Source organism: Schistocerca americana, chromosome 7 (assembly GCF_021461395.2).
Source record: "Schistocerca americana isolate TAMUIC-IGC-003095 chromosome 7, iqSchAmer2.1, whole genome shotgun sequence".
NCBI lineage: Eukaryota > Metazoa > Arthropoda > Insecta > Orthoptera > Acrididae > Schistocerca > Schistocerca americana.
In genome coordinates, this window is record NC_060125.1 from 261,319,353 (window position 1) to 261,331,252 (window position 11,900).

At 41.6% G+C, this 11,900-nt stretch overlaps 1 non-coding gene across 1 annotated transcript; it reads left to right on the forward strand.

Moving 5' to 3' along the window:
• Nucleotides 1-5,847: 5,847 nt before the first annotated feature.
• On the forward strand, nt 5,848-5,931 carry Trnap-ugg. Its single transcript has one exon. It is a non-coding gene; the product is annotated as a tRNA-Pro (tRNA).
• The last annotated feature ends 5,969 nt before the right edge of the window (nt 5,932-11,900 follow it).

Sequence of the window (11,900 nt, forward strand, 5' to 3'; positions counted from 1 at the left end):
TAATCCTTGAAGACGATTATGATGATGGCCACAATTTCCAAGCCGGTTCAGTTTCACACAGTCTCGGATTATTCTAATTTCTTATATTTATGGTACGTGAAGTTTCAGAAGTCAGATACCGCTCTCCCATAGCAAATCTATGGAACTCTCAAAAATTCTTGAGAAAATCAGCTTTGAAGTTTCCCCATCATTTTAACATGCTAAAGCAAGACTAATATTGTACAAGCAGCGTGGCTCTGTAGCATGATATCAGCCGGCCAACAGGTTGATTCTGGGTTCGATTTCCCGCAGAGTCCAATTTTTACGGAAAGGTGCATGTTCTACGAGCATTTGTGTGAAGTGTAAAATATAAAAGATGGAAAAAATTTATTTATATTTTTAAAAATTTAAACAATCTTGGTTAATAAGCTTTTATTAAAGGTCAGTAATTAACAGTTTACATTTGAAATGAGAGAAATAAAATGTGTATTTTTCATAAAAGCAACGGTGAGATATGTGTTAATTAGAATATATTTGATGAATTTTACGAGGGTGAGTCTAATAAAAACCTTAAATATTTTTTAAATTATTATTTACTGTGCAGAAGTGGTACAAAGCTGTATCACTTTTCAACATAATCTCCCTCACGCTCAATGCATGTCCTCCAGCGCTTACAAAGTGCATAAATTCCTTTAGAAAAAAATTCTTTGGTAGTCCGCACAACCACACTTGCACCGCGTGGCGTACCTCTTCATCAGGACGGAACTTCTTTCCTCCCATTGCGTCTTTGAGTGGTCCAAACATTTGGAAATCACTTGGTGATGAGGAATGGCGCCATTCCTTGCTCGCTCTCTTCGTTTCCGGTTGTTGGAAGTGAATCCAGGTTTCGTCCCCAGTAACGATTGTTGCAAGGAAGCCATCACCTTCTTGTTCAAAGCGCCGAAGAAGTTCTTCACAAGCGTCAACACGTCGTTCTCTCATATTAGGAGTCAGCTGCCGTGGCACCCATCTTGCAGACACTTTGTGAAACTGGAGCACATCATGCACAATGTGGTGTGCTGACCCATGACTAATCGGTAAACATGCTCCAATGTCATTCAGTGTCACTCGGTGGTTTTCCTTCACTATGGATTCATCTGCTGCAATGTTCTGTGGAGTCACAACTCGTTGTGTCTGACATGGACGAGGAGCATCTTCCACTGAAGTCACACCATTTGCGAACTTCCTATTCCATTCGTAGACTTGCTGCTGTGACAAACATGCATCACCGTACTGAACCTTCATCCGTCGATGAATTTCAATAGGTTTCACACCTTCACTAAGCAAAAACCGAATAAGAGAATGCTGTTCTTCCCTGGTGCAAGTCACAAGTGGGGCGGCCATCTTTAAACTGACATTGCGACGGTATGCGTGCATCTGCACTATGCTGCCACCTACAGGCCATTCTGCACGCTGTTTGTAGAACGCTTACCAACTTACAGGATAAGGGCGCGAATTTTCGATTCGTTATTACAAATTTAAGGTTTTCATTTGACTCACCCTCGTATATCTTACTGCTGTAGGTATTCGACCTGAACAAAGAAAAACGAAAGAAAATTAGTGGTCTCGAATGTTACCAGTTTTTTCCACCTTCATGTATTTTACGCTTTACGGAAATACTTGTAGAATAAGCACTTTCGTTAAAAATTTTACATCGGCCAGGAATCGAACGCAGGTGCTGTAGGTATAAGGCGAGCACTCTACCATATAGCCTCAGTGCTTGACGGAGAATTGTTCTTACTTCAGTGTATTCAAGGTGCTCGGAAAACCTCATAGTCGATTTTCTCGAGAATTTTAGAGAGTTGCGTCGAACATTTTTAAGATATTGATATGAGTTAGAACATCACGTACATTAATTATAAAACATTTCAAAAGTTAGACTGCCATGTGGCCTCTAGGTGAGTAGGCGCGAGGCCATCTCCGTGTCTTGTAGCAAACGAGTCTAGTAGATATTTGACTCTTCGTCAATTTTCATTGCCTTATCGCTAGCAGATTCCAAAATATCGCTGATTAAAGCATTTCAAGTCATTTCTTTTCCGGGCGCCTACCTCTCTCATATGTTACTTTCTTGTCCCAAGGTACCTGTGCAGCAGCGCTTTATGCTCTCTTGGGGTGCTCACGAAGTTGCATCTACATGTTACAAATTTGCCCCGTTAATAATAGATTGAATTATTTCTCCTAGGAAGACCTGATCCCACTCACAAAGCTATTTCTGCGAGTTCGTATTTCATTCACTAAGCAGTGTATCAAATGCCCTCTAGAAGCTAAGGATAAAATCAGCCTGGGAGCCGCTGCCTGCTTGATTTTGGATATCGTAGACGAATAGAGCGAACCGAATTTCACACGATTCTCTTTTTTTTTTTTTTTTTTTTTTTTTTTGTAAACGTACTGATACCTAAAGAGAGATGTTTGGTTTCTAAAAAGATTATAATAGATAAGTAAACATCATATTACAGAAAGACCCTCAGCGGTCAGAGCCAGTTGACATAAAAGTGTTCTGAGTAAGGTAATATGTCATAATGTAAAAAAGTATAGTGGAGAAACCAAAGTTTCGGATGAATCGTTTGTTTCTCCAGTATACTTTTTTATGTTATGACGCACTACTATACTCAGAAAAGTTTTATGTCACCTATAGATCGTGTTCTCTAATTTATAGTTGTATATAGATTAACATCGACATCAGAGCGCTTTCTATTGTAATGAGAGCAGAAAATGAGACTGCTGTATTCTTTCCAGTGCTTTTTCTTAATGGCCACAATTTCAGCATTACCAGATAGCAAGAGCATACTGATAAATACAGGGGTTGTTTCCACTCAGTAATAGTTGAACAGAGCTAGAACCTGGGATGGATACTGATTAGTAGCAAGTCTATCCAGAGCCATTTCTCATGAAACATGAAAACTATTGTTCATTGCTATTCACCTTGCAACTGAATTTGACAGATGTCTGTGTTCTAAAAGCTTCTAGTAGAGTTTACATTCAGTTTGATACGTTTTCAGTTCTGTTTGCTGTGAAGACCATAAATTAGTAAACTGTGGATGTGAAACAGTGTTCGCAGATTTCTGAACATTACCTACGATGTAGTAAACCGTAGACAGTTAACTGCAGTGTTGGCAGTACATCTACGTTACTAAAAGGCTAACCTGGTTCATGGCTCATCGTTCAATTGCACATTCCCAGTTTCAGGTTGGCTTTCTAACGGCTTCAAGGGGCAATAAAAATTTGTTTTCCAATATTTCATGTAATTGCTGGCTGAATTCAAAAGTTTAAAGTACAGTCATAATCTGTTCTGTAAAAGGTATATTGCTATGTTCAGTGTTTCACTCAGTCAGCATCTATATCTACATATACACCTACATACATACTCTACAAGCCGCTGTAGGGTACTTGGCGGAGGATACCTTGTACCACTACTAGTCTTTTTCCCCTCGCAAAAAGGGCTAGGAAACAATGACCGTCTATATGCCTCCGTACAAGCCCTAATTAGACTTATCTTAGTGGTCCTTACGCGAAATCTACGTTGGCGGTGGTAGAATCGTTCTGTAGTCATGGTGAAATGCCAGATCTCTGAAATTCCTCAACACTGTTTCTCGAAAAAGTCGTCGTCTTCCCTCTAGGGATTTTGAGTTCCTAAAGGATCTCCATAATACTTGAGTGTTGATAGAAACTTCCAGAAACAAATCTAGCGGCCCTTCTCTCAATTGCTTCGACGTCTTCCTTTAATCCGAACTGATGCGGCACCCAAACATGCCGGCCGCTGTGACCGAGTGGTTCTAGGGGCTTCAGTCTGGAACCGCGCGACCGCTACGATTGCAGGTTCAGATCCTGTCTCGGGCATGGGTGTGTGTGATGTCCTTAGGTTAGTTAGGTTTAAGTAGTTCTAAGTTCAGGGGACTGATGACCTGAGATGTTAAGTCCTATAGTGCTCAGAGCCATTTGAACCATTTGTTCATTGGGATTCATGTCAAGCAGTGTGCTACAATCCTCACATGCTCGTACCGTTTCATATCAGTTTGCAACGTTACGCCTGGATATTTAATCGAGGTGACTGTGAAGCAGCACATTATTGACACTGTATTCGAACATTACGAGATTGTTATTTCTACTCGTCAGCATTTACTTACATTTTTCTACATTTAAAGCTAGCTGCCATTCATCACACCGATTACAAATGCTGTCTAAGTCACCTTGTGTCCTCCCACAGTTGCCGGCCGCTGTAGTAGAGCGGTTCTAGGCGCTTCAGTCTGGAACCGCGCGACCGCTACGGTCGCAGGTTCGAATCCTGCCTCGGGCATGGGTGTGTGTGATGTCCTTAGGTTAGTTAGGTTTAAGCAGTTCTACATTCTAGGGGACTGATGACCTCAGATGTTAAATCCCATAGTGCTCAGAACCATTTGAAACATTTGAGCTTCCCACAGTTATTCAACGACCTCACGCTTCCTCACACCACGGCATCATTAGCAAACAGCCGCAGGTTGCTGATAACCCTGTCCGTCAGGTGATTTGTATATAAAGAGAATAATCTAGGTCCTATTACACTTCCCTGTAGCACTCTTGACGATACCCGTGTCTCTGATCACTCGCCATCGATGACAACACCACTGGGTTCTGTTACTTAAGAAGTCTTCGAGGCACTCTTATAACTGGGAACCTACTCCGTATTTTCGCATCTTCGTAAAGAGTCTATCGTGAGGCAACGTGTGAAACGCTTTTTGGATGTAGTAAGGCAAGTGTTACAGTTAGAAACAGTGTATATATCTTTAAGTAGCATAACTGACAGCATACCAGTTACTCACACTACATTAATCCAGTGTTTAACAGTGAGTGCACTTAGCTGCTTCTAAGAAACTTTGAACGTAATTTCAAACCCTTTTTAAACTGGTTCAAAAATGGCTCCGAGCACTGTGGGACTCAACTGCTGAGGTCATTAGTCCCCTAGAACTTAGAACTAGTTAAACCTAACTAACCTAAGGACATCACAAACATCCATGCCCGAGGCAGGATTCGAACCTGCATCCGTAGCGGTCTCGCGGTTCCAGACTGCAGCGCCTTTAACCGCACGGCCACTTCGGCCGGCCCCTTTTTAAAATTTTTCTCCCTTATATGCTGAAAGATTTGTGCGTGTTTAAAAAGGTTCAACAGCTCTCGTATGAGCAGGCTCTGATATTCAAGTAATGCACGAAACGATATATGTAACAGCTATGAAAAGGTTTCTAGCGGCATCTTCCATGAATAAACACATCTAAAAGAGTCACACAGCACCTAATTCACTAAAGGAAGCGTAACAGGATGAAAAGGCCCTGTACATCACAAAATAACACGGAGCACGTTAGTGAACAGCTTCATGAAAACAACAAATATTACCAACATGTTTCCCTTCTCTCTTATAGCGATCTGCTGTGCCATGGGTAGTTTCCCCCATAATGTACTCATCAGTTCACAGTGAATGCTGCAGGTAACAAACTACAAAATAAATTGATAACGCACCAGCATCTATTGTAGGAGAAATGGTGATAATTCAGTGACAAAAATTTTTCCACAAAAAAAAAAAACAACGACCTGCGACATGGCAACATACGTCGTCTTACCTTATTCAGTTCTTGAAAAACTAGCTATTCTTGAAAAAGTAGCTAGCATGCAAAGAGATTGTACTTAATTCTATTGTTAGACTCCAAATACGGCTCACAGCGCGTGAACTTAATTATCAGTATGAGTTTGACCTCAGCCGTCACGACAAGAAGATCGCAGTATGCTATTTGAGGCACATTACACTATGAATAAAAGGAATGATGTTTCTGGTAAATCAATATGCAAACCATGTTTTTGCCGGCCGGAGTGGCCGAGTGGTTAAAGGCGCTACGGTCTGGAACCGCACGACCGCTACGGTCGCAGGTTCGAATCCTGCCTCGGGCATGGATGTGTGTGATGTCCTTAGGTTAGTTAGGTTTAAGTAGTTCTAAGTTCTATGGAACTTATGACCACAGCAGTTGAGTCCCATAGTGCTCAGAGCCATTTGAACCATTTAGTCAAACCATGTTTTTGATAATGTAGTAGAACTTCGGTAATACGTCTCTAACGGACCTGGGCGTGATCGGAACGCAAAGATGGTCGGATTATCAGAGAAACACTTTTATTGACCCGTAACATCAAAAGACAGTGCATCGCAGCTTCAAATTTCAACTGGAAGTAATGTCTGAAATATTGTTCCACGTCAAAATAGCAACTAAACAAAAAGAAGCCTCTGAAACATTAAATAATTTTACACGAAAGCGTAATGTACATTATTGCCTGTATAGTAATATATGTGTATCGTACGGTAAAATATTGTTACTGTGAGCGAAAGTTTAGCATCTTTACATACCTTATTACGGTACTGCATTGAAACGCAACTGATATGCACTTAACTGTTGAAAACATGAGAAATCACAAGAAAAAAAGATGTTCGTAAGCAGGGCGAAAAAGTCTGTAATATTGTTTCGGTTAGCAGGCGACAACCGTGATTTTGCTCCGATGTTCTGCGATACCTAACACACAAGATGTCTGTTGGCACAGACACAGAGGATTATTCGATGTAGTGAAGAGGTATAACTAATGCATTTTTAGTATCTGTATGCAATACTCGAGCGGAAGATTCGTCTTCTTTTTTGTTGTCACAATCTTTCTCGTTCTCATTGGTTATTCGATTTACAGCGTCACTGAATTGGTCACCTGCTTGTGTTGTGCAATCAACTACAGCTGTACCGATCCTCCCTCTCCGGCTACTGGACTTAACGTCCTGTTTTAAAGACAGCGTCACATGTTTACGTCCAGTTGGTGCCATAATGTAGTTTTACACTCTTAATTATGGAAGAAAAACACTAATGTACAAGCCGGCCGCAGTGGCCGGGCGGTTCTAGGCGCTACAGTCTGGAACCGCGCGACCGCTACGGTCGCAGGTTGGAATCCTGCCTCGGGCAGGGATGTGTGTGATGTCCTTAGGTTAGTTAGGTTTAAGTAGGGCTAAGTTCTAGGGGAGTGATGACCTCAGATGTTAAGTCCCATAGTGCTCAGAGCCATTTCAACTAATGTATAAAAGAAATGCTTGCACAATAACACTTATTGATCGAGTTAGAAACTTGTTATTTCGTGGTAAAACTCACCGAACTATCGCACCTATCAACGGTAAACTGCCTACTGGTTCATATCGTGGACAAGAAGTCGTGTAGCACCGGCCCAGTTACGTAAACAAAGACCAGAAATGGGATGGTCGGAGTAATCGGGGAGTGGGACAGTCTGAGGTCATCTTAATGAGGTTCTACTGTAAACGTATTATCTCTCACAAACATGGACACAAATACGAGTACTACCAACATTAATCCTCACAATATCAAGCTTCTGTAGGCGCGGCGGCACAAGACGATGCATGATGCCGAAGCCGAATGCTTGCTGACACTCGCAGGGTTAGCACTTAAGCCATGCCAGCAACTCTGTCCCTCGCTGTGCCATTTTGAGACTTTTTATGGCACGTAGCTGGGTACGTACGTGACCTAAACAGCAAGAAGACTGACCGTATCTTGTATGAAACCTAGCCGTTCGGCCAGACTGGGCATGTTGAAACTGCCGAATTTTGAATCGGCGTCCCCTGTGTGTTCGATTACGCCGTGAAGCCACAATGTCCGTTCGTCATTTCGTCGAGACCTCCTGCTGTGGCCAAGCCACAGCAAGGATTGGCCGTGGAGATGAGGTACCGCTCTGTAAGTTTTGAGCGACCTGTGCAATTCAACGCCTGCCGCCATCTCTGACTCACTAGCCATTTTCCGAACCTGGGCTCTCTCCATCCATTGCCATTTCTACATACCAGCCCGTTCCGACGTCAGTAATGAGAGCAGAACAGTGCCTCCTGGCACTACATGGGGCCAAACGATGCCAGCGAGGTCGTTACCATACCGCACAGACAGACGTTGTGGCCTACCGCCCTGGCCACGTTCGCCAACTTCCACTCTATCTGGATTGGGTGGTCACTGTATCTATATCGGTATAATGTAAAAGTCAATAAACTGTTTGTCAACACTGACTGCCTACATCATCTGTACCAACCCACAGCTTCAACCAGAGAACCACTCACCTACACCAGTCTCCGCTTCTACAAGTGGTGTCAGAACATCTGTTGGAGGCTTGGAGTAATAAAGGTTGGCATCCCACGAAAATGTCCAACTAAGCGCCGACATTCAGCTTCTTTTTGTACAGTACTTTGATATTTTATAATTTTTTGGAGTGTATTTTACGATTTCGGTAGTAACAGTTGAGGAACATGGCGGTATGTTAAAAAAGTCAACACAGGAAACAATTCAGTACTTGCTAAATTATTTATTTCAAATGCTGATTGATAATAAGGATTTACGTAAGGACATAGACAGACTGAGGTAGGAAAGAAGAGAAATGTTAATTTTTAATATATCCCCTCTTTGACCTACATGGAAGCACCGCCTCATTAGTTCATTCCCGGGTAAATCTGGAGACGATATTTTAGTTTCATTTCTTTATTTCTTTTTTTATATAGTATACATACAGAATGCCTGCAAAATTAGGGAATCCAAATGACGATCAGTTGTGTTAAGTATGGCTCGACTGAAATTGGCAGATAATGCCTGATTATACGTGATGCGGCACGAACACTTGCGAAATGCTCAATCTTTCTAGGGTTTTACAGGGACTAATGGAACGTTATTCAGGGTGTTCCAGGAGGAATGGTCAATATTCAGGGATATGACAGGAACGATCATTCGAAGCACAGGAGTCTACTAAACATGGAGTCTAAAATGCATACCTCAAGAGCTATGAGCACTCCTTCATCTTCGATATTGTGAATTGAAAAAACATTAGTCATAGAACATTTTTCTGGAGGTAAATGGAAACTTCGATCCTAAACATTATTGTGAAACGTTTCCCAGGAGTGTGTGTATTTATAGTTTCTTTGTTTGACATAAAGAAGAAATTATATATTTTTTGAACTGTCCATAGCCTCTCCCTTTTGATTCTATTCCACGTAAAATATCTGAATAAGTGTGAGTCGGGCACGTGCACCGAAGTTTCCGTACAAACTTAATTACGTATATAGGTAGTTCATTCATCCCGGGACGCGAGAATTTCGATGATTTTTGTTTGATGTCGATGTGGCATAAATCGACGTAGCGTTTGATTGCTTTGATGGAGAAGCTTAAATCTTGTACAGCGCAAAAACACCATAGACCTTAGTATGTGATATAAATCCCAACTTCATGCCTCTAACACTTCTTAAGAAAAAGTGTTTCAACAGTCGGACAGATAGACGGACCGACAGAGAGACGAACAGCAAGGTTATCCCATAAACGTTCCGATTTTACCGACTGAGGTACGAAACCCTACGATTGAACTATGTGGAATTTGGGTTCAGTACGATCAGGTTTAAGAGTGCCGCTTGGCCGTTGTTATCAGAAAATCCCTAAAAAAGTAAAACCTTCAACTTCACAAAGCATTACCTCTACATGAGAAATTCATTTGTTCCCCAATGTAGGCAGTTTGTTTACCATATTCTTGTAACTGGATGAATTCTCGAATTGAGTTATACGATGGATCACTGAACCCAGAAGGTAGAGGGGAGAGATAGCCGAACTGTTCCATGTTACGATTCAACCCGACCACCCAAGTAGTCTTTCACTTGCGACCGAAGATAAGAGTCGAAGTGACAATGGTTTCTTCGTCTTCCGTACATTTAAGGAAGAAATTTTATTTAACCGATTATTATTCCCATGAAATGACAGGAAACATAGTGCCATGTGTCAAATGTGATGAATTTGAATGACCATCAGCGCCTAAGCTTGGTTCTTTACCATTTCTGCAGCCAACGCACCGTATGCCAATTGAATTTATGGTATGTGTCTCCTCCATCTGTCACATTAGTAAAATTTGACTCTAATTTGTCTTCTGATTCAAAAATGAAAATTGGATATGAACGGAAGCACGAGGTGGAAACACCTGACGAAAATACTTAAAGATCTTAAGTAGAAATGAATTAAATCCCATTAATCATTAAAATAAACTTATACCCGTGGTCTAGGGACGCCGGCACGGTAGCTCAGAGTGTTCCGTCGGATGGTTAGCTCCCCTCTGTAATAAAAAACTGGGTGAATGGCTCAATGATGAACTAGAAAGGGTGTCATGGGACGTCCGCCCCGTACAAATGCACTAAAACTAACGAACATAATGAGATTAAAAAAAGCGGTAGTGTCTTTGATTAGTAATCAAAACGTGATCTCCCGAGTTCGAAACCCGCCACCGCCTAAACATTGATTAATAATCAGCATTGGCGGCCGCAGACATCCGGTATAAGAAGTCACCCCCATTCTGTCAAAGGCCTTGCCAAAGAGGATACAGGAACCGACTTAGTTTCAAGGCACTCTCTTGACATTTGGGTGGGAAACTGCCTCTAAAGGCGGAAGAATCAGCAACGATCAACGGCATGAGGATGCAGAAGGTTATGGAAACAATTGCATTAAAGACACATCACATTTATTCACAAGACATGTGGCCTAAAACTGAAAAAGTGTCTCCATCGACAAATGATTCCGGAACAGTCGCCTATTCGTATCTCCAGGACAGGACTGCCAAGAGGCAGGTGACCATGAGAAAAAGATTCAATAAACAACGAAAGGATAACGTCCTACGAGTCGGGGCGTGGAATGTTAGAAGTTTAAACGTGGTAAAGTAGCTAGAAAATCTGAAAAGAGAAATGCAAAGGTTCAAGCTAGATATAGTAGGAGTCTGTGAAGTAAAATGGAAAGAAGACAAGATTTTCTGGTCAGATGAGTATAGGGTAATATCACCAACAACAGAAAATGGTATAACGTTGCTAGGATTCATTATGAATAGGAAGGTAGGGCACAGAATGTGTTACTGTGAGCAGTTCAGGGGTAGGGTTGTTCTTATCAGAATCGACAGCAAACCAACATCGAAAACAACAGTTCAGGTATACATGCAGACGTCGCAAACTGTAGACGAAGAGATAAGGCGTACGAGGATACTGAAAGGGTATTACAGTCCGTAAAGGGCAATGAGAATCTAATAGCCATGGAGGACTGCAATGCAGGTATAGGGAAAGGAGCAGAAGAATCGGTTATAGGAAAATACGGGCTTGGGACAAGGAAAGGGAGAGGAGAAAAACTAATTGAGTTATGTAATGAATTTCAGTTAGTAATAGCAAATACTCTGTTCCAGAATCACAAGACGAGATGGTAAACTAGGAAAAGGCCGGGGTAATACGGGAAGATTTCAGTTACATTACACCAAAGTCAGACAGAGATTCCGAAATCAGATACTGGATAGTAAGGCTTACTCAGAAGCAGATATAGACTCAGATCACAATGTGGTAATGGTGAAGAGTATGCTGAAGTTCAAGAGATTAGTTAGGAAGAATCTGTACGAAAAGAAGTGGGATGCTGAAGTACTAATGATTGATCAAATACGCTTGAAGTTCTCTAACGCTGTAAATACAGCAATAAGGAATAGCTCAGTAGGCAATACAGTTGAAGAGGATGGACATCTCTAAAACGAGTAATCACAGAAGATGGAAAGAAAAGCATACGTACAAAGACGGTAACTGCGACGAAACCATGGCTCACAGAAGAAATACTTCAGTTGATCGACGAAAGAAGGCAGTACAAAAATGTTCAGCGAAATTCAGGAATACAGAAATACAAATTGCTAAGGAATGAAATAAGTAGGAAGTGCATGGAAGCTAAGACGAAGTAGCTGCATGAAAAATGTAAAGAAATCGGAAAAGAAATGGATGTCTGCAGGACTGACTCAGCATATAGGAAACTCAACACATCCATCGGTGAAATTAAAAGCAAGGGTCGTAACATTAA